The sequence below is a fragment of the Canis lupus genome, chromosome 9 (assembly GCF_003254725.2).
Source record: "Canis lupus dingo isolate Sandy chromosome 9, ASM325472v2, whole genome shotgun sequence".
Classification (NCBI taxonomy): domain Eukaryota; kingdom Metazoa; phylum Chordata; class Mammalia; order Carnivora; family Canidae; genus Canis; species Canis lupus.
The window spans coordinates 16,871,516-16,893,474 of NC_064251.1; the positions used below are offsets into that span (position 1 = coordinate 16,871,516).

At 46.0% G+C, this 21,959-nt stretch overlaps 1 protein-coding gene across 22 annotated transcripts in view; it reads left to right on the forward strand.

Annotated features, from left to right (window-relative positions):
• Nucleotides 1-21,959, forward strand: part of MAPT (microtubule associated protein tau) — a 101,878-nt gene that overhangs the window by 24,320 nt on the left and 55,599 nt on the right. The window contains exon 1 of one of the 22 annotated variants that reach the window (XM_049114634.1): nucleotides 3,458-3,751. The exons of the other annotated variants lie outside the window; for them this stretch is intronic. The gene's annotated coding sequence lies outside the window, so the exon portion shown is untranslated. Of the gene's footprint in view, nucleotides 1-3,457; nucleotides 3,752-21,959 lie in introns of those variants that run through there. 22 annotated transcript variants of the gene reach the window in all.

The window sequence follows — 21,959 nt, forward strand, 5'->3', positions numbered from 1 at the left end:
GGGCAGTGTGCCCTGGAGAAAACACAGTGCCTGGCCTGGGGTCACTGGGCTTGGAGGAAGATCCAAAGGGGTTCATGATTGCTGAGGTAAGTAGGTGACAACAAATTGCTTAGAACCCTCAGGGACAAGGTACGAAGAGCCCAAACAAGAAGCATGTCACCAAATGCCTACACAGGAGTAGCAATGGGGAGGCCCCAGCCAATGATAGTGTCTTGTGCAAGTTGAGCCCAGTCTAGATCATTCCAACTTCTCAACATAAATCAGACATTGTACTTTGGAGATACCTGGCTGATTTAGTCGGTAGAGCATGGGACTTTTGATCTCTGCATTGTGAGCTATACCCATTGTGAGCTCAAGCTCCACATTGGGTATAGAGATTACTTAAAAATAAAATCTTAAAAAAAAAAATCCAGGGGCAGCTGGGTGGCTCAGGTGTTGAGCCATGATCCGGGGGTCCTGGGATCAAGTCCTGCATTGGGCTTCCTGCAGGGAGAGCCCTCTGCCTATGTCTCTGCTCTCTCTCTCTCTGTGTGTCTCTCATGAATAAATAAATAAAATCTTTTTTTAAAAAAAATGCATTCTCGGGATCCCTGGGTGGCGCAGAGGTTTGGCGCCTGCCTTTGGCCCAGGGCGCGATCCTGGAGACCTGGAATCGAATCCCACGTCGGGCTCCTGGTGCATGGAACCTGCTTCTCCCTCTGCCCATGTCTCTGCCTCTCTCTCTCTCTCTGTGTGTGACTATCATAATCAATAAATATTTTAAAAATAATAAAAAAATAAAAATAAAGATGCATTCTCTTAGCAACTTTAAAAAAAATGTACTTTGATTAAATGTTCCTGGTATTCAAGTATAGGTTACTAATTTAGACTCTTTAAAACTCTGTAATATAACTCATAGGCTGTTTGTCTGGGTTAGACTCTATCTGGAAGAATTAAAGCTAGACAGCAAGAACTTCCTGAGGTGGGGATTTTGAGACCTTGGGGGAGGGGTTTTTGGTCCTGATCCTGCAGGTTTGGAATTGGAATGACGGCCAGGAGCCACTTATGGAAAATCATCCCAGTGGAGTGACAGCACACCAACCGCAAAGCGCTGGGGCAGGGAACTGCCTTCACGTCTGTGACCAAGCCCTGCTCTTTGTCAATTTTGGGGTATTCTGGTGCCACCCATCCTGCTGGAAGTAAGGAGCAGGAACTGAAGAGTCTTATTAGGGATGTTCAGAGCACCTAAGCCCATGATCCTCGGCAAATGGTTTTTGACTGATGTGTACTCCGAGTCCTCTCTCTGGTCTGTATCATGGCTGACTCTGGGCAGCTCTGTGCTCTTGTTCTGAAGGTCTTATATTTTTGCTCTTTGAGGGTTCCATTCATCTGATACTTGTTGGTTGCCATCTTTTAACTAGGGGGTATTTTATCAAAATTCCCAGCCCAGGTGTCTAAACAAGTTATACCTTAAAGTCTGAAAAAGTTCAGCATGTCCAATTGAATGCCTGCTACATGCTTGGAAACCACTCAGTGTTGGTCTTTGGGAAGCTAAGTCTAGCTAGGGAAGAAATACACACACACACACACATACACACAGTGGTTTTATTAGTTTTATGTGTGCAATGAAAAGGTGTTATGTTATTATGTTGAGGTATCTTGACTTTTTTTTTTTTTTTTTTTTTTTATTTATTTTTTTTTTTTTAATTTTTTATTTATTTATGATAGTCACGCAGAGAGAGAGAGAGAGGCAGAGACACAGGCAGAGGGAGAAGCAGGCTCCATGCACTGGGAGCCTGACGTGGGACTCGATCCCGGGTCTCCAGGATCGCGCCCTGGGCCAAAGGCAGGCGCCAAACCACTGCGCCACCCAGGGATCCCTTGACTTTTTTTTTTAAAGATTTATTTATTTTAGAGAGAGGGTGTGCATGAGTGCTGGGGAGGGGCAGAGGGAGAGGAAGAGAGAATCCTCCAGTAGACTCCCTGCTGAGTGTAGAGCCTGATGGAGGGCTCGATCTCATGACTGCGATCATGATCTGAGCTGAAATTGGGAATCTTGATGTTCTCTTAAAAGAGAGGATGCCTAGAACAGATAGTACCTGAAGGCTTCTCTCCAGCATTTCTTGTCCTCTGTCATGACTCAGGAATTTTAACTGAGAATAGAATGAGAAAGTAGCCCAGAGATAAGGCTGATGTTGGGACTGGATTCCTACCAGGACATCAGGCCAGGGCTAGGACAGGTCCTGGGCCATCAGGAAACAGTGGCCCCTCCATAGCTGGTTTAACCTGGGAGCCCCATAACATCTACTCTTGAGACTCAGGGAGGGAGCAGCCTGGATGTGGTCTAACCACCCCAGGTTTGCTTGTGGGTGCTGAGGGAGTGCCTGGAGCCAACCTGCCTCCAGGGCTCCATGTGCTCTGGTTTCCTCCCATAAAAGGGAATCTGAGTCTTTCTCATTAAAGTCATTAAAGTCTTTCTCACCTCTTCAGCACATGACACTGAAGCTGTTTATTGACTCAGCCACTGTCACCACTGTGTGGGACCTTGACCTACCTACTATCGTCTTTAGAAAGGCTCCCTTCTTGAAGGGTACAAACTGGGGGAAGTAGAACTCAGCCATCACTTCTGGAAAACTTGTCCTACAGTTTCTCTGACGTGGCAGTGAGGTTTCACGTACACACTCCAGAGCCAAGTACCTTGGTTCAAATCCCAGCCCTACCGTGTCCTAGCTGTGTGAACTTGGGCAGGTTGCTCAACCTCTCTGTGCCTGTTTCCTTATTTGTATAATTGCTGTAAAAATAATAATACCCACCTCATAGGGTTGGGAAGAGAATGAAATGTACTCAGACTTGTCATGTGTGTAGAAAAGAAGCTTGCATGTACCAAGTGCTAGCTGAGTGTTTGCATTTAAAAGATCCTTAAGTACATTCTCTGGATTTCACAAGCCCTCTTTTTTGCATTTCACAACTAAACCCTGTGTCCCTTGAACTGTAACCAAAGTTCTGCTTCACATGTGTGAGACAGGCCTATGCAAATCTGCAGGAAGAGGAAAGACAGCAGCCCCCAGCCCACAGTAGTGACAACCCAGGACGCGCCTTCTCCTCTTTGCCCTGTCGGGTGCTCAAAGTCTGGAATCTCCAAAGCCCACTCAAATGTGAGCGTAGGGTTTAAGTCACTTGTGACTCTGAAGGCTCCGCTGTTCAGTTCCTCCTCACTTAGCAGGCATTATGGGGAGTGAAGGAGTGCATATCAACTCCCAAATGTCGGAGAATAGCGGGCTGGCGTCCCAGCCTCCTCCACTCCATTCTTCTCAGCCTGTTCACCCATTCCTTGCCATTCGAAGGCAAAAAAGATAAAAAACCAGTGCCCAAAGCAGTGGGGAGAAAGGCCGCAGAACTTCATGACTTCACAGACCTGGCTTTTCTCCTAGGCTGACTGTGATGTCACGCCCACCCTCCCTGGCCCTGGGGCCTCCATCCCAGCTTACACCAGTGTGTGTCAGCTCCATCCCACTTTTACACCAGTGTGTGCCCACCACCTCCCTGCAGCCCCCATTCAGCCCATCTCCACTAATAGGGGCTGCTCCTACTGGTTTGGAATCGGGGTGACAACCAGGAGTCACTTATGGAAAATCATCCCAATGGAGTGACAGCACATCCGCTGCAAAGTGCTGGGGTGGAGAACTGCCTTCACCTTTGTGGCCAAGGCCTGCTCTGGGACAACCAGCTCCCAGCAGAGAAGCAGCTGCGAGTGGCCTCCCTGTTTCCTTAGGTAATGTTGCTGCCCTTCCCTGGGCAACACTGGGGGCTGGCCCTTGAGATCACACCTGACTTCCCTCCTGCATCTCCCATCTTCCTAACTGCTTGCATTCTGGAGCTGAATCAGATCGAGACTTGCCTGTAGAAGAGGGAGGTCTGCAGACGTCAGCGCTAGCAGTGGGCGGGTTGTCCTAAGAAAACTTGCCCATATTGTATGTGGGTGAATTTAATTTCGAGTCCTGCACACCCAGTTAGTGTCTTTCGTCCCATGATCCCTTGCTTTTTCTCGTGCTTCTCTCTCCTTGTCGCTTGTGTTGGACATGTGATAGGAATGCAGAAATACACGTTTGTGGATTTGTTTATTCATGTAGTGACCATTTCTCAAGTGCCTGCAATGGACCAGAATGAGAAGCCCTGAGAGGCATGGTTTCTCCACCCCTTCTTTCAGTTTCCAGCATTGGAGGTGATTTGGGATGGGTCCTCCCCTCCAGGGCCACACCTCCCTCTGCCTCCACAACCCCCTACCTCCCTCCTTCAGTGATGGCATTTACTTAGGTCTGCTCCCATACAATGCCAGTGGCAGGAAATGTTTGGATAGGGAATCCCTGGGTGGCTCAGCTGTTTAGCGCCTTCCTCTGCCTCTCTCTATCATGAATAAATAAATAAAATCTTAAAAAAAAAAAAAGAATGGTAGGTAGCCATTAGAAATTGTCTATGAAAATTTACATGACTTGAGAAAACACTTCTTTTTTTAAAAATTTTTATTTATTTATTCATGATAGACAGAGAGAGAGAGAGGCAGAGACACAGGCAGAGGGAGAAGCAGGCTCCATGCCGGGAGCCTGACACAGGACTCAATCCCGGGACTCCAAGATCGCGCCCTGGGCCGAAGGCAGGCGCCAAACCACTGAGCCACCCAGGGATCCCTCGAGAAAACACTTCTGATGTAATAGAAGAGCATGGTACAAACTGTATATTTAGTATAATCTTGACTGTGTTTAAAATGCATGTGAAGGGGCAGCCCCGGTGGCCCAGAAGTTTAGCGCCGCCTTCAGCCTGGGATATGATCCTGGAGACCCGGGATCAAGTCCCACGTCAGGCTCCCTACATGGAGCCTGCTTCTCCCTCTGCCTGTGTCTCTGCCTCTGTGTGTGTGTGTGTGTGTGTGTGTGTGTGTGTGTGATGAATAAATAAATAAAATCTTTTTTAAAAATGCATATGAAGGGAATCCCTGGGTGGCTCAGCAGTTTAGCGCCTGCCTTCAGCCCAGGGCCTGATCCTGGAGACCCAGGATCTAGTCCCACATCGGGCTCCCTGCCTAGAGCCTGCTTCTTCCTCTGCCTATGTCTCTGCCTCTCTCTCTCCTGTGTCTTTCATGGATAAATAAATAAAATCTTTTAAAAAATGCATATGAAGATCCAAAAAGGATGTATAGGGGGGCAACTGGCTGACTCAGTCCATAGACCATGCAACTCTTGATCTCAGGGTCATGAGTTCAAACCCCACACTGAGTGTGGAGCAGACTTAAAATAAATTTTAAAAAATTTAAAAACAACAAAAAGGACATGTGTGAAAATATTAATAGTGATGGCTCCAGCGGTAGGATTGTAGGTAAGTACTTCTTTTGTATACTTTGCTATACTTACTTACATGTGCAGATATTGCTTTTATAGTAAGAAAAATATTGTTTGAAACTACATTTTATGTATGTATAATAACTATTCATACATATGTACAGAGAATGACAGAAAGAAAGCAAATGCTGAAAATATTAACAGTTGGTGAGTTCAGGAGGGCATGTAGGAACTGATTGTATTATTCGTGTAACCCGTCTGTAAATTTAAAAATGTTCAAAGTAAAAAATGGAGGGAGGCAGGAGTACTCAGGCCTATCCCTGAGCTCTCATTTGGAGTGCTAAAAATATAACCAATGACATTTGTTGATTTAATCTGTTTTCTGTTGTGGGAAAACGTCCTTAAATGTTGCAGGGCGGTGGGAGTTGGTGCTGGGATTTGGTGGTCTTAAGAAAGAGGAGCCAATGTCCATCTCCTGGTGGGAGGCGGGTCCATCCCCTGGTGGGAGGCGGGGCACAGGGAGAGTATCAAAGTGCTCTGTGAGGCTGACCTGAGTGGCAGGTGCTAATTCAGCACTGTTCTGTTCCTGGCCAGAGTTCGCTCTGTGCACCTCTCCCTGCAGCCCTCCTGGACAGCTCTGCTAAGGCCAAGCTCCCCTCTACTCTGTTCTCTGAATTCCATCCCTCCACCTCTCCCCCCATTCAGGAGCCTTCTTTAGCTTTTGCTTTTCCCCTTCTCCTGTTTCTATCCTCCCCTTCTCTCCTGATTCCTTCCTCAATGTCAGTGTTTAGGAGATTTCGATGATTCATCTCTTTAAAACAAAACAAATGCCCCCTTCAGCCAACTCTCCTGGCTTGCTCCTCCTCTTCCAGCCAGGTTGTTTCTTAAAGCACCCCCCCCCCTTTTTTTAAAGATTTTATTCATTTATTTGACAGAGAGAGCAAGAGAGCACAAGCAGGAGGAGCAGCAGAGGAAGGGCAGGGAGAAGCAGGCTCCCCACTGAGCAGTCTCTGCCTGGGTTCCATCCCAGGACCCTGGGATCATGACCTGAACCTAAGGCAGACATTTAACTGACTGAGCCACCCAGGCACCCCAAGTTTCTTAAAGCATCCTTGACACTCTTGCCACCTCTGTGTTCTCCCAGTGTGCCTGCTCTCTTCAGCTGAATCCAGGCTGGACTTGGCCCTCTGTCATTCTACTGTAATCTGTGTATTAGTCAGCAGGGCCAGGTTTATGCTGCAGTAACAAACAAGCCCCAAATTCCAGATTGCTTCACATGTCTAGCATCGCTGCTTCCCTCATCTTCCAGCCTTATGGATCATGCTTGAAAATGTTCTGCCATCTTTTGCCTTGGAGCCGTCACATGTGGTATTCCCTCTGTGTGGAATGTCTTTCTCTGGCTCTGTCTTCACCTTGCTAACTTGCCCTCCTCCCTCAGGCCTCCACATTAGGCATCACTTCCTCAGGAAAGTTTTCTCCCACCCTCCAGACTACCTGGTGCCCATTCTATGCTCCCATGACCTTCTGTCCTTTCTTATGACACTTATTTCACTTGTCCACTGTCTCCCTACTGGGCACCTTCACAAGAGCAGGGACACACCTGTGTCACTCACTGCTGTGGTCCTAGTACCTGTACCCTGGTTGCCAACCTAACTACACGTTAGATTCACCTGAGGGGTCTTTAAAACACATGATGTAGGGCAGCCCGGGTGGCTCAGTGGTTTAGGGTCTGCCTTCAGCCCAGGGCATGATCCTGGAGACCCGGGATCGGGTCCCATGTCGGGCTCCCTGCATGGAGCCTGCTTCTCTCTCTGCCTGTGTTTCTGCCTCTCTCTCTCTCTCTCTCTCTCTCTCTCTCTGTGTGTGTGTGTCTCATGAATAAATAAATAAAATCTTTAAAAAAAAGAGTGTCAAAACAATTCAATAGAGAAAGAATAACCTTTTTTAAAAAATTAAAAAAAAACACATGATGTATCTGTGTTCAGCATGGAGTCTGTTTGAGATTCTCCTTCTCTCTCTGCCCCTCCCCCTGCACACACACACACTCTCTCTCTCTCTTCAAAATAAATAAATAAATAAAATCTTTAAAACACACGATACCCAGGCACCACCCCAAGCCAACTGAATCCTAATCCCTAGGGTGGGCCCTGACCTCAGTAGTTATATTCTTCTTTCCTCCTCCTCCTCCTCCTCCTCCTCCTCCTCCTCCTCCTCCTCCTCCTCCTCCTTTCTTCTTCTTCTTCTTCTTCTTCTTCTTCTTCTTCTTCTTCTTCTTCTTCTTCTTCTTCTTCTTCTTCTTCTTCTTTCCTCCTCCTCCTCCTCCTCCTCCTCCTCCTCCTCCTCCTCCTCCTCCTCCTCCTTCTTCTTCTTCTTCTTTTTGGTAAGTATGTTTTTCAAAAACACTATAGGGAATTGTCTGCACAGGCTTGAAAACCACCAATCCGCATTGTGCTTAAGACCCAATAAGTTGGGATCCCTGGGTGGCGCAGCGGTTTGGCGCCTGCCTTTGGCCCAGGGCGTGATCCTGGAGACCCGGGATCGAATCCCACATCAGGCTCCCAGTGCATGGAGCCTGCTTCTCTCTCTGCCTCTCTCTCTCTCTCTCTCTCTCTCTGTGACTATCATAAATAAATAAAAATTTTAAAAAAAAACTAAAAAAAAATAGACCCAATAACTTTTTTTGAATGAATAAATAAATCTCTGTAAATTTTATCTCCCTAAACCTCCTCAAAAAGCAGGATGGTAAGGATATTTTCCTAGGTAACAATATGTTAGTTTCATGAAATTTCATATTTCACTTCAACCAAGCTTTGTTATGCACCTTACAGAGAGGCAGGCCCAGTGCCCAATGTGGTTATACCCATTGTACAGACAAGGAGAAGTTATTGCAGGTGAAGGGGGTACAAATAGGCAGTAAAGGATTTCAATAGATGTTAGCTCCTCCATCAAACAAAAACAAAATTTCCATTACTTTATTTTAAAAAGAGATTTTACCTATTTATTTATTTGAGAGAGTGAGCGAGCAGGAGGAGGGGCAGAGGGAGAGACTCTCAAGCCGACTCTGTGCTGAGCCTGACATAGAACTCCATCTCAATGACCCTGAGATCACAACCTGTGCCAAAATCAAGAGTCAGACATTCAACCGACTGAGCCACCAGGTGCCCCCTGCTCCATTACTTATTAAATAACAACTATGGCCTTCCTTCTTGTCTTAATACTTTCTCCCACCTGCCATCCAATCCCCTTCTAAGTACAGAGTGTTTGGATGACTTCATTAGCCACAGTTTGCACGTGTTTATTTATTTAAAATCCCAGAAATACCTGGCCATTGTTTGCTGCTACAGATCTCTGGAGCACAGGCTCCTAGGGGAACTGGTAATGGGTGCCCAGCCCTTGCTGGCAAGCTGTGTACCCTCTGGCAAGCTAAGTTCCTTCCTGGGAAAAGTTTGGTGTACTCTGCATTCTTAGAGAAGTCTCTGCCCGAACATCAAGGCAGCCCTGGGTGGTGGTTGGCCGGGGTGAGGGGGGGTTGATACATTAGCCCCATGAGGCTTTGGCTCTGTCCCTATAGAATATTTTATGTCATTATGGAAAACTAAAGGAGAAGTAAGATGGTCTCACATCTTACTTCAGATACGATTTTGCTTCATTTCAGGACAGCTTTGAGAAATGAGGTTCTATCTCCATGTTACAAACAAGTAAAGTGAGGCTCAGAATGGTTAAGTCACTTGCCCAAAATCATAAGCCAATAAATTGCAGAATGAGAATTTGAACCCAGATCTTTCATCTTCAAAGCCTGTGTTTTTTCTACTACTCTGCGTTCCCTCCCTCCCCCGCCCATCAATCTTTTAATTTCCAAGATTAGACTCTTCCTCTATTCATGACATCTGCCTTCTGTCCCTAATAAAAGGTGAACACTGTTTAGAAGCTTTTCTGATGTGGGCTCACTCCAAATTCACTTAATTTTGCTTTGTCATGCCTGCCCGGTTCCCCTGCTGGAAGACCGGGAAGTAGGTCATGGCTGCAGGGACCACATGCTCTGGCTGCTGTGAGGGCCAGCCTCTGGTTTCGGGCTTGGGCAGGGGCCAGATCCCAGTGGAGCACCACTCTCTGCGGGTTCTACTTGGGTTTCTCATCCCTGGCCCTGAAAAGTTATCATGAACCTTCACATCATTGAGTTTTACATTCCAGAACTCACTGTCACTGTGGCTACTGTGTGATGTGATTTTTAAAGACGGGAATGTTGAGCATTAGCAGGGAAATTTATAGTCTGGGGAAGAATTCATCTTCATTCTCTTGCAGATCTGTGATGAATGCACCTAGCTGATTGTTGAAGGGGGTTGCTCACTCATCAAGCCACTTTCCAGAACAGTGCTATAAGCCACTTCCTGTCCCCACCTTTATACGACAGAATTATCTGGAGAAATAGTCATGAAGTGATCAGATAATACTCAGAAGAGAAACAGAAATAATAAAATGTTTCTTTTATTGAACTGTACACATATAATTATGCCACAATGTAAAGAAGAAGTAAATATTATAGTACAAAATAGGGAAAAAGCACAATTTCTTATTAGTTTTTTATACCACTGAATTTTGATCGCTGGTTGCAACCTGATATAATTTATGTAAATCACTGTTCACTAGTAAGTGAAGTTCAATAAAAGTGAGACATCTGCAAAAGTTGCCTATAATTTAGCAACCTTTAAATCGTACCACAGATGTACTGCTTTATTGCTTATTTTTTTAAACACTATAACTCAACAATTTAGAAAGTTTTGGGGGCACCCGAGTGGCTCAGTCAGTTACACATCCAACTCTTGGTTTTGGCTCAGGCCACAATCTCAGGATTGTGAGATGGAGCCCTGTGTGGGGCTCTGCACTCAGCGTGGAGTCTGCTTGAAGCTCGCTCTCTCTGCCTCTGCCCCTCCCCTGTTCACTTGCTCTTGCTCTCTCTCTTAAATAAATAAATCTTTAAAAAAAAGAAAAAGAAGTTTCCATTTGAAACATATCAAACTTAGTAAAATACATCACATGTGAATAAAAGTTACACTTACCAAGCAAAAATATTACCCTTGACAGTTCACACTCGGTGTTACCGTTTTAAATTTTAAACAAATAAAAACTCCCAAGTGGCCCCAGGGAATGACAGCACCGAAGTACCTCAGCTTCTTGGTGGCCTCTGTGCTACCACTTACAACCTGATTTCTGAACGCAGGACTATGCAGTCTCTGAGAAGCTGGAACTGCAGACAGCGCCTGAAACAAGCTCACAATTCTGAACTGCTAAGAACTTTCCCTCGAAATGACTGTGTGCAACCGACTCCGCACATGTTGGGGCTGTGTGTAACTGGGAGTTCTCCAAGTGACTTCTATGGAGAAACCAGGTTTTCCAAAGGATATGTGTTTTCAAGTACTAATGTGAACCTTATATCCGTGTTATCAACGCTCAACAGTATTGACACCACTTGTTTATAATGTAGACCAAGGAAATATTTTTCAAGGAGTATTTCTTCAAGGAGTATTTTATTTATTTAGTATATTGTTTAAGATTGCTAGCACATGATGCTTGTAAAACCAGGCTGGTTTTTATTATTGATTCTGGGTGCTCTACAGTGTTCTACTTCGTTGTCTTGCCGTGTGGCAGCTGCTGTTTCTACCCTGCCCTTGGTCCCCACATTGTATTCCAGCCCCTTGTCCTAGAGGAGATTGTAGAACTTTGTTGGCAATTCTTCTAAGGCTGAAACTAATAAGGCAATGCTTTGTTTGTTCAGGGAAGATGAGACCACCTGCGAGATCCTTGACCTTCCTATTGGACAGGAAGGAGCCACTCTGGGTTTGAAGGTCAGCTCTCCCAGGACTCCCAACAGTGTCTGCACCATAAAATGTTGGGTTTTTAAATTTTTTATTTTTATTTTTTAAGACTTTATTTATTTATTCATGAGAGATACACAGAGGCAAAGACATAGGCAGAGGGAGAAGCAGCCTCCCGTGGGGAGCTGGATGTGGGACTTGATCCTAGGACCCTGGAATCACACCCTGAGCCAAAGGCAAATGTTCAACCACTGAACCACCCAGGTGCTTCGTGTTGAGGTTTATTTTTTTTTGAGGTTTTTTTTTTTTAAGATTTATTTATTTTAGAGAAAGACCAAGCAAAAGCAGGTAGAGGGAGAGAGAATCTCAAGCAGATGCCCTGCTAAGTGTGGAGCCCAATTTAGGGCTTGATCTCACGACCCTGAGATCACAACCTAAGCTGAAACCAAGAGTCAGACGCTTAACTGACTGAGCTACCCAGGCACCCCTTAAAATGTTTACTGATGGAACTTTTGCTCTATTTACCACCTTAAAAACACACACACACACACACACAACAAAAGTAGATAAGCAAGAACATGTTAGGTTTGAGAAGGTTGAAGTGAGCAATTGGTTTGAACTAAACTCTCACAGGTTTTTCTTAGGAGGAATGATCTCTCCAGCCACTTGCTATCGATTGACTCTGAATTCAGAGAGAGGCTTCCATTTGTTGTTTAGACTTTGCATTATTGATTTGTCTCTTTAGATTATGATCATTAGTGGTCACTAGGACATTTAAAGGGAGTGTGTTGGATCTAAATGATGCATGAATTTATTCTTCTTTTCAGAGAGTGGTTTATCCTGTGGTTTTTAACTTAAAAAAAAAAAAAAAGACCACTTTTCTTCATTGCCAGAATGATCCCATCACCCATTCAGCCTGCTGGTGCCTCAGTTCCTAGACTTCTGCTTGCTGAGTCAGTACAGGACCAGGCATGAACTTGAATGCACGACCGAGTTGATATAAAGCCGACAGTTCTCCGGGAAACGGAAGCCTGCTTTCTGAGACTGTGGGCCACCCAAGGAGCTCTCTGCTCCAGGAGGCTAATGTCTTGCTTACTCACTGGTGTCTTTGGACAACTTGCTTAGCTTCTCTGTTGCCTCATCTGCAGAGGACAGTAACCATCGTACCAGACAGAAGGTGGACCCTGAGCCCAAGGTCTTTCCATGTTTTTCTCCTCTAAGAAGGACCTCTGATCCTACAAGCTATTTAACAACCCTGGGTTAATAATTGGGAAGAGCAGAGGGAACACTTCTATTTAGATAAGTATGTGTATTTTTGCCCTCTGGATGGAAGCAGGACTGGGAAGGAACTGCCTGCAGTTACAGATCTCTCTGGGCAAGGTTGCTGTGTCCAAGAGCCTGTCGCCAGCATTTGACAACCGGCTGTGGTTGGGGTGTACTGAGAATTGTCCCTCCAAAGAGGCCTTTCCATTGCCTCAGGAGACCCTGGGCATCCTCTCCTGCTGCCTCTTCCCTCAACCTCCACCCCATCTGTTCCCCTCTCTTTTCCTTCCCAAGCCCATCTTCCTCTCACAAGGCTTGATGCTGCTGTTACTTTTCTGATGAAGAGGTTCTGGCCAGGACCTCTTTGTGGTTGAGTTATGTAACCTGCCACTGCTTATGGTCCAAGGATCACCCTGCAAAGGCGCTCAGAGGTGGGCACACAGCCAGGGCCAGTTTACTTACCCCCTCAAAACTCAAAGGCGGTACGGGAATTTGGACTCTGCAAGAATTAGTGGCTCCACCACTAGCTGTACAGCCAAACCTGCAGGACGCAGGCTCTTCATTCTTTGTTAATTTCCAGCAAACAGGACTGTCACAGAGCTTGTTGGCTGCTCTGGCTTGGGGAACTGTTCTCCCGACGTTGGCTCAGGGCCTTTTTAGCTGGCACTTGGCCTTAAGTCTCTCTGATCTGGGCTTCTCCGAAACATCTTGTGTCTCAGCCGTCACACTCTTGACCCATGATGTCCCTTTGCCTGGAGATGACCTCTTTGCCTGATAATGACCCTGTCACCACCCTCTCCAGCCTAGAGGAAGGGGTTTTTTGCTCCAAGTCTGCTCTCCCTTTGAGTCTTACCCCTGGTCAGCTCCACAGAGCCTTCTCCAGCCTTCTCCACCCACATCTCCTTTCTGCTGCTACAACTTTGTCTCTTGCACCTATTCCATAGTTAGCTCACAAAATCACAGGCTCTTGGGGCACAAGCCAATCTGCCTTCTCTCTTCTGACCTGTGGTCTCAGACTGTATTTATGTTTGTCTTCCCTCCCAGATCTGGGAGAGCAGGGAGCACGTCTTCCATCCGTTTGTCCAGCATGGAGCCCCTGCACGTGGCAGGCAGCCTTCCAAGAATGGAGTTGACTATGGGGTCACTTTGCTCTGAAACTATCCCTGTGTCATTCAGGGTTTGTATGTGTTTTTCTCTGGCCGGGATGCTCCTTTTTCTGGGTCTCTGGTGGGGGCTGGTACATGCCTGCCTCATAATCTGCTCACTGCCCTAGTCCCTGAGCCCCCCCCTCCAACTCCAGCTGCTCAGCCAGGGCTAGGCCAGTGGGGTTTCTCTGTCCTATTTATATCACCTTCTCCCTGGCTGGCCTGCTCTGCTGCCTGTAGGTATCCTGGGGCCACCTTCAGTAATGGAGGGCATACACACACATGCATGGGCATGGTACACACATACACACACACAGCCCCTAAGCACAGCATCAGTGATGCATTTGTGCACAGAAACCTGTGTACACTTCAGTACACAGCTGACACGCCTGACTCAGTCCCCAAGCCTCCCTCCATTCTGTGGTGGTGAATGCCGAGCCTCTCACTTAGAAGCCCACTTCTCTCTGTGTCCGTTAATAATTGATGCTTCCTATAGCTCAGCTTGGCTTTTATTTAAAAGTGATCTTAAATGAAGAGACTAATGGATGGGTCTGGATTGTGCCTTTTAAGCACAAAGCATTGCTTCTTAATTAACAGGATCCTATCCTCTGATTGAGAAAAGGCCCTCCCCCCATTACATCATTAGCTATCCACATCTGGACAGTTCCCAAAGCAGACTCTGTTTTGAGCTAAGTCCAGGTGCATTCCCTGAACACCCAAGAGGCTTCAAGAGCCACATGTGCCACCTAAGCACACACAGAGCATGCAGGCTAGGGTTGGGTAGCATTGTGAGAAGGCCATAGGGGTGACTTCCACTCCATTTCTTCCCACCTGAGAGAGGAAGGCCCTTCCATCTACTTCACTATTCATAGTAGGAAAGGAGCCCTCCCTCTCTCGCAGTGCCCACTTGTAGTGTGCAGGTACGTATGTGGTACAAGAGCACATTGGTTAGCCATCATCCATGTGGCTCATGGGTCAGACTCTCCACTTGATTTACTGCCTCTCTCTGGCACAGATGAAGATGCATTGTACTGCTTTGTTTGTGACCCCTTCAAGGGACAGTGCAGAAGCTGGGGCCATGGAAGGACCAAGCTATGGGTCTCCAATTCTGCTGGCATGGGAGGGAAGGGAGGAAGGGACCCAGAAAGGCCTGTGGAGCTGATGTGGCCACCATTTCGGGGCTGTCCTGTGCACAATCGGACAGAGCAGGCCCAGTGGGCTTTCTGCACCATTTAGCTTGAGTGGAAAGGAAAGCTACACCGTAGAATAGAAAGTACTCTGGAGGCCAACAGACTTGCTTCCACTTTACCAGTGGAAGCTTCAGACAAGTGCCTCAACCTCTTGGAGATTCAGAGCCATCTACAATGGCGCTGTCGATACCCACCTTGCTAGAGGGTAAGGGAGACCGAATGTGGCACATGCTACAGGGTCTCACCAAGGCCTGTGCATGGCAGCTGTGCTGTCCCAGTCCATTTCTTTCCTTCCTTTCCCCGAAGTCAAGTGGTCATTAAAGTACGAGTCCACATTAATGAGCAGACTTAGAGAAATTAATTGTGGTAATTGTCTATTTGCTTCTGTAACTCAGTACTACAAACTTAGTGCCTTAAACCTACACAAATGTTTATCTGACAGTTCTGGAAGTCAGACATCTGACACAGGTCTCAGTGGGTTAAAATCAAGGTGTTGTCAGGGCTGCACTCCTTTCTGGATGGTCTGGGGGAGAATCTGCTTTCCTGTCTTTTCCAGCTACTGGAGCTGTATGTATTCCTTGGCTCATGGCCCCATCGATCTTCAAAGCCAGTGTTGACCAGATGAGTCTTTCTCATGTCACATTGCTCTGACACTGACTCTCCTACCTCCATATTCCACATGGAAGAACCCTTGTGATTATATTGGGCCCACCAGAATAATCTAGGTTCAACACTCTATTTTAAATTCAGTGGGTCAGCAGCCTTAATTCCATCTGCAATCTTGCTTCCCTTTTGCCATGTGAAGTAACAGATTTGTAGGTTCTGGGGATTAGGATATTGAACGGCAGCCCTGGTGGCTCAGCGGTTTAGCGCCGCCTTCAGCCCAGAGCGTGATCCTGGAGACCTGGGATTGAGTCCCATGTCAGGCTCCCTGCATGGAGCCTGCTTTCCTCTGCCTCTCTCTCTCTCTGTCTCTGTGTGTGTGTGTCTCTCATGAATAAATAAATAAAATCTTTTTTTAAAAAAAGGATATTGAACATCTCTGAGAGGCTATTATTCTATCACATTTACTAAATGCAAGCGCATTGTTTTACTTAAGAGACGATTTAATAATTACAGCTTTCAAACCAGACCTGGAAAAAATGGCATAAGTATCTAAATTAGGAAGCAGATAATCTGAATCATATTTGATAATACGTTTGGTCACATTGCACTTTTTTTTTGGTACCAGATTTTCCTAAATAAGATGAGTTCCTTTTATACCCAGTTACAGTTTTTTCTCTCATTTTGTATTTTTCACCTAAAACAAGCCTTTAATCACTGGTTTGAGGTGTTTAGACACTCTCGGTCCCTTAGATATTGCTTGTAAGTCAACATTTCATGGATCCCTGGAAATGCTGTCCAAACAATGAGCCACAAGAATGAAAAGTAAAGTACAGAGTGCTATAATTGTAAGTGGTCTTCTTCGTGGTTTCTAATTACTCTACCATTTCTCTTGAACTGAAGAATTGAAGGGTGACAGGTTCTTAACAGATAATCATACGATGTGGCTTTATCCTGAGCCTCCAAGGACCCAGTGACAGAGCACATACATCTACTCCCAAAATGTCCCTGGGGCCACATGTGAGGAGAGCCCTGGATTTTATGCATGACCTGCACTGGGGACAGTTTCTCTTGACATGACATGTTCTCTCTGAGCATGTTTCAGATTCTCACGTCCTTATTTTTCTTTGGTGAAAAGTGATCTGTACTCTCAGTGAACTCACTTTCTCCTATTTTTGTTCATCCTTGGTGTAAACTGAAGGAATCAGATCATTTCTCTCCTCCCCAATAGGAAGCACAAATTGAGATTTGTGATGGGGACTCAAAGAGAAGAGTGGTAAAGTCTATGAAATGGGCAAAGTTAGTCTGTATAGCACAAGTTTCTGTACTTATGGAAAACATGTTATGGTATTTTCTAAGCAAACAGAACTGCAACTGACCTGTAGTATCAAATGCGCGGATTTGATGTTATGGAAAACAGTGATTTTCTGCCTTACTTGGGGTATCTTCAGTGAACTGTTCCCCTGACTTAGGTTTGTATCCTGGCTTCAGCGCTGACTAACTGTGTGACCGTGAGCAAGTTACTGCCCCTCTCTGTGCCATAGAGGGGCTCTTTCTTTAAGATCAAGCTTGAGAACCCAGGATTATATGAATCTGTTCCAGCCAAGTGGGGGCTTCCAGAAAAATGCCTGGAGAATGAGTCTTTTTGAGGGGAGAGAAACAAAAACAGGAGAGAGCTTGATGACAAAGATGACAAACTCAAGGTCATTCTGGTTGGCCCAACACCCAGCTGACATAGCAGTTATATATCCAGTTTACTTTGGTCACTTGTTTACAGAGGTGTAGGAGAATTTGAGTTCTTTCTCCAATCACAGAGGAACATTCTCTCCAGTGGGGTGTCAGAGGTACATCTGTTACCCAGGGGATTGATTGTGTCATGAGAGAACAGGCTGGCTCTCAGGTTTAAAACAGACCATGAGCTGTGAGCTTGGGAAGTGTTAGCAATTAATGTCGACCCAACTCCCCCTCCATCCCACCAAAACCCATCTCCCTGCCCCACACACTTATTGGCTCACCAGTCTACTGGGGGCTTTCCTTGTTCCAGTGATGGGCCAGGTGCTAAAGCCACAATGGTGAAGAAGGTGGCATGGCCCTTCCATCCTCAGGGCATTAGCATTCCAGTACCAGCGCCAAGTAACCAGAGAATCACAACACCACGCGACAAGTGTTCATTAGGGCACACATAAGGGCATTTGGCAGAGCCAGGAAGGGCTGCTAAAAGTGCTTCTAGGAGTGCTTTGATAAAGCCTAGAACTTGAGTAGAAGTTAGCCAGGCAGAGGGGAGGGAAAGGGGAGAAGAGGGCTTTCCTGACAGGGAGACCAGCATGTGCCAAGGCCCAGAGGTGAGAAAGAGCTTAGCATTTAGGGCAGAATACATCATTTCACAAAGTGGGATGAGTGTCTTCCAGTCCACATCTCATCCATCCATCTGTGAAGGTATACTGAGCACCTACCCCATACCAAGTAGTGCTCTAAGAACTGAGTTGTTTCTAGTGGTTTAAAAAAACAAAGGCAGGAGTCTCCACTCTCAAAGAGCCTCTGATGGGGGTACAATTAGAGTATGAGGTGACAAATCTGATAGTAAACACTAGGCCACATGTAGAGTGGAGAGGATAGGTGGGAAGTAATGTGGTTCCTACTCATGTCTCAGGAATGCGTAAGTCTCCAGCCTAATCCCACAGACGTGGGGTCAGGGAGATGTGTGGTAAAGTCCTCAGAAATAAGGGTGTTATGATGTTTCCCTTTCCCCAAGACATCAGATGCATGTGTGCACCTCCCCAGCGAGCCCTGCCTCTCTGGCCTCTGCACACCCTGAGCTTTGGGAGGACAAGAGGTGAATACAGCCTGGGCCTGCTGGCTTGGAGGGCCCATCAGAGGCTAACCCTCCATCTCTACAGCATCTCTGTCTCCTCCATTCATTTTCCCTCCTTTCCCTGTGCACGGCCAGTTCTGTGTTTTAATGGATGTGACATTGTACCTCCCCCACAAAGATGCTTTGACCTGCCCAACCTGCTGGCCCATCCACCTGGGATAGTGCCTTGTTGCCCAGCATTTTTCCTGGCTCCCCTTGGCACCATAGTGGGCCATACACCCTCTTTGCCCCCTGCCCAAGGCCAAGACCTCTGCTCTCCCCACAGAAGAAGGGAAAGCTTCTGAGAATGCACAAGCAATATGAAGCCACCTTCGTGGTTTGTTTTATCACAGAAGAACTTGCCCCAGGGGTAGGATCTGAGCCCAAGCCGGATTGCCCAGTTGAAAGGAGGTTTGTATACAAGCTTCTTAATCTCAGACACTCCTCAGAGGGAATCACTTTCTAGCCGGTTCAGGCCCAGGGTTCCAACTCCCTGCCCACAGGAGAATTGAAGGGCATCTGTATTTTTAGATTAAGCCAAATAAAATAAATTTAATTTTGAGCCTCTTCTGCGATGTTTTGAAAACACCGTTATTAAGATCATAATGCACATGACATAAAATTCACCTATTTAAAGTTACAATTCAGTAGTTTAAAGTATTCCTTTATGATTTTGATTCTGATTGTGACTCCTGAGACACTTGGAAGACCCCAGAAGCAGCCCAGATACGGGCTGGGATGACCACACCGAATCACACTGCTTTCCTGCTCTACTGCCTGATGACCGACAGGCGACAGGCGAGCATTATCTCCTCTTGTCTTCCACCCCCAGGGTATAATGCTTTCTCATTCTCCATGTAGAGTTTAATTTCCTATTATGTTTCAGAGTGTTTTGTACTTCTTCCTTGCCAACTTTTTCTCTTTCAGATGAAAATCTAGTCATTCTTTCTTCTTCCCTCCTGGACTATAATTTGTTTCTGAACTTAAGTATTGTCCATCTTTCTGCTGGATAATAGACATTTTGTGTCCGGGCTTTCTCTGAAATGTGTTCTTGGAGCCTAGAACTTAAATGTGTGCCCTGGTTTTGATTTCCTCTCTTCCTGAGCTGAATTTCTGATGGGTCAATTTTAATTGATCTGATACCCAGATTGGATCCGGTTCCAAAGTTGTGCTTAAATCCTGACTTTTGAAAAAAAATAAAAATAAAAATTCTGACTTTCGAGATAATTTCTTCACTTCATACAATTTTTCATTTTCCCCAGCTCCAGCTAGATACTCCACGTTGTCAAGCATAATTATTTTATCAAGATCAGAGGGCATGACCTGGGGTCACATGCTGGGGAATATTTGCGTTTCTTTATTCTAATTTAATTGTATTGATAAATATTATCAATCGTATTGATAAATATTGAAACTATTTTGCCAGCCTCCATAGATGCAGCAAAATTGCCTGGTTTCCCCTTTACCTAAAGAGCTTTTATTTTTCTATTCTGACATAGCCATGGGATCTTACAGGACATACTTCATTTTGGAAGTTACATTTTCTAGGGCTCGTATAGCTATAGCTTCGGCTCTGTGGAGCTTCTTTTCATGTCCCTGCTTCTCTAAATTCCTTTTAGAACAAGGTGGATATAAATGCACGAACAATAGCAGCTCTCTGTAGAGTGTAGACACATTACTCCTTACCCCTCACTAGATTTAGGTAATCACACTTGCAATAGGCAAGGGTTTGTGACATCAGAGTCCTATGTCCAGGTATCTGTGACTCTGTGTTAACTGTGTACCTGAAGGGCTACACTCCAGCTGTGAGCAAACCCAACCCCTAAATCTCGTTACCTTCCTCCAGGCATGTTGACCTCTCCCATCCAGGGCCCCCCTGGGCTCCACAGGCCTTCACCCCTGTCTGGTACTTCAGGTGGTGCTCCTATGGCCTCAGGTAAGAATGCCACATGCACAGTGTCAGCCTAAGTGGGCTCTGTCCCCGTCACTGATGACAGAGTGATCCTGATGCCTGGAGTCAACGTTAAGTGTCTTGGCTACCTGTCCCTCTGACCTTGCCAGTAGCTGAAGGCAGTTTGTGACCTGTGAATCAAAGGAGAAGTGGGAAAAGTCCTTAACTGTTACAGATGTTTTGCATCACCAAAATGGGACTGCATTTATTGCTTTTTATTAGATTATAAGCATATTTATAAAACAATATAATAAAACAAAAATGTAGATTCCAACAAGAGGACCTCTTCCTAATTCCATTTCCCTTTCCAGAGAAAACCTCTGTTCAGCCTTTAGGACTTTTTGTCTGCACATATACATATACTTATTGGATTTTTTGTTTATAAAAATTCTGTACAAGCACATTTTTAAAGCTGCCTTTTTCACTTGGTGATATAGAGTGGACCTCTCTCTCCATGCCAGTTGTTCCTTTCTCCCCCATCCTTCTTACAAAGGAGTCAGCTTCATGCAGGGTGCTCCAGGACACGATTTTGGCCCTGTCTCCAGGCGTCACGGGACCAGAGGATGATCTCACTGGGTACACCATCTGCCCTGCCTGGCTGGAGGCTGCATTGGGAGGGCCAAGGGGGCACCACGTGTCATTGGATCCAAAGTGGGGTGGGGCCTTGTGCCCTGTGAAGCTGTTTGGTCTGAAAATACAAACAGGATGCAGAAAGGTTTGGCTAAATTAATGGGTGATATGGTTGTCATGGCAATAACCACAGGTGGCACTTACATAGTGTTTTCTGGAAGCCAGTGAAGATTCTAAGCACTGGAGATATATTAACTCAGTTAAACTCCTCATTTTATGGACCAACCAGTGGAGGCTCTGAGAGGTTAAGTGACTCACCCAAGGTCACCCAGCTAGTAAGCAGCAGCCTGGCCTGAGTGTGAGCTTGACGTCCCCTGTACTGTACTGTCATTCACTCTGGCCCTGATGCCATATCAGGGCACCTTTAGGAATTCAGGGATGGTGTGCCTGACCTGGTGGGACATTTCTTAAGTGTGTTCAAAGGACACTTTATTTCCAATCCTTCTGAGACAATGCTGAGTTCAGGCCATTCATTACTGATGGATAGCTGCTAATTAGCAATAGCCTCCCGCCACCCTCTTCTCCCCCGCGTCTTTCAGAGATGTCCTCAGACTCAACAAATAGAAATGAAAGCAACTTAAAAACGACCACTTTCCTTCTTCATTCTCCTCTTCCCTGTTGTTTCCATCTAATGAAATGTCATGGCAAAAGGAGCCAATTTCTGGTCATTCCTTGCGGCTTTGCAAACTCCTGCCTCCCTCACTGCTCCTGGGCATGTTCCCAGCAAGCTGAGACTTTAGTGCCATGGTTTGTCCCTCGCCAGTCACCTGCCACATCCTCTCCGTGCCTGCCCATTGCTTTATCTGGGCCCCAGCACTGGATGGAAGGGGGAGCATAGACTCCCTAGTTTTGCTTTTGGCATTTACCTCCTCTCCACCACTTCTGAGACTTCCCCAGAGGGACCCCCTCACTTGTCCTCTTCTCCTCGGGCTGAACGGAACCCTGTGTGGGGCTGCATGTGGGGCTCAATCCCAGGACCCTGAGTTCATGACCTGAGCCGATACCTAAGTCCAAGGCTGAATTGACCAAGCCACTCAGGGAGCCCTATGAACCATTTTCATAAAACAATACATTTTCTTTCTCTCTCTCTCAGTCTCTCTCTCTCTTTAAGGATTAAGAGTGATTTGCCCAAGAAAAGCAATTTTTTGCTCTGCTTTTCTTGGCTTTGATATCAGAAGAGACTCCTCCTTATCCATTTGGT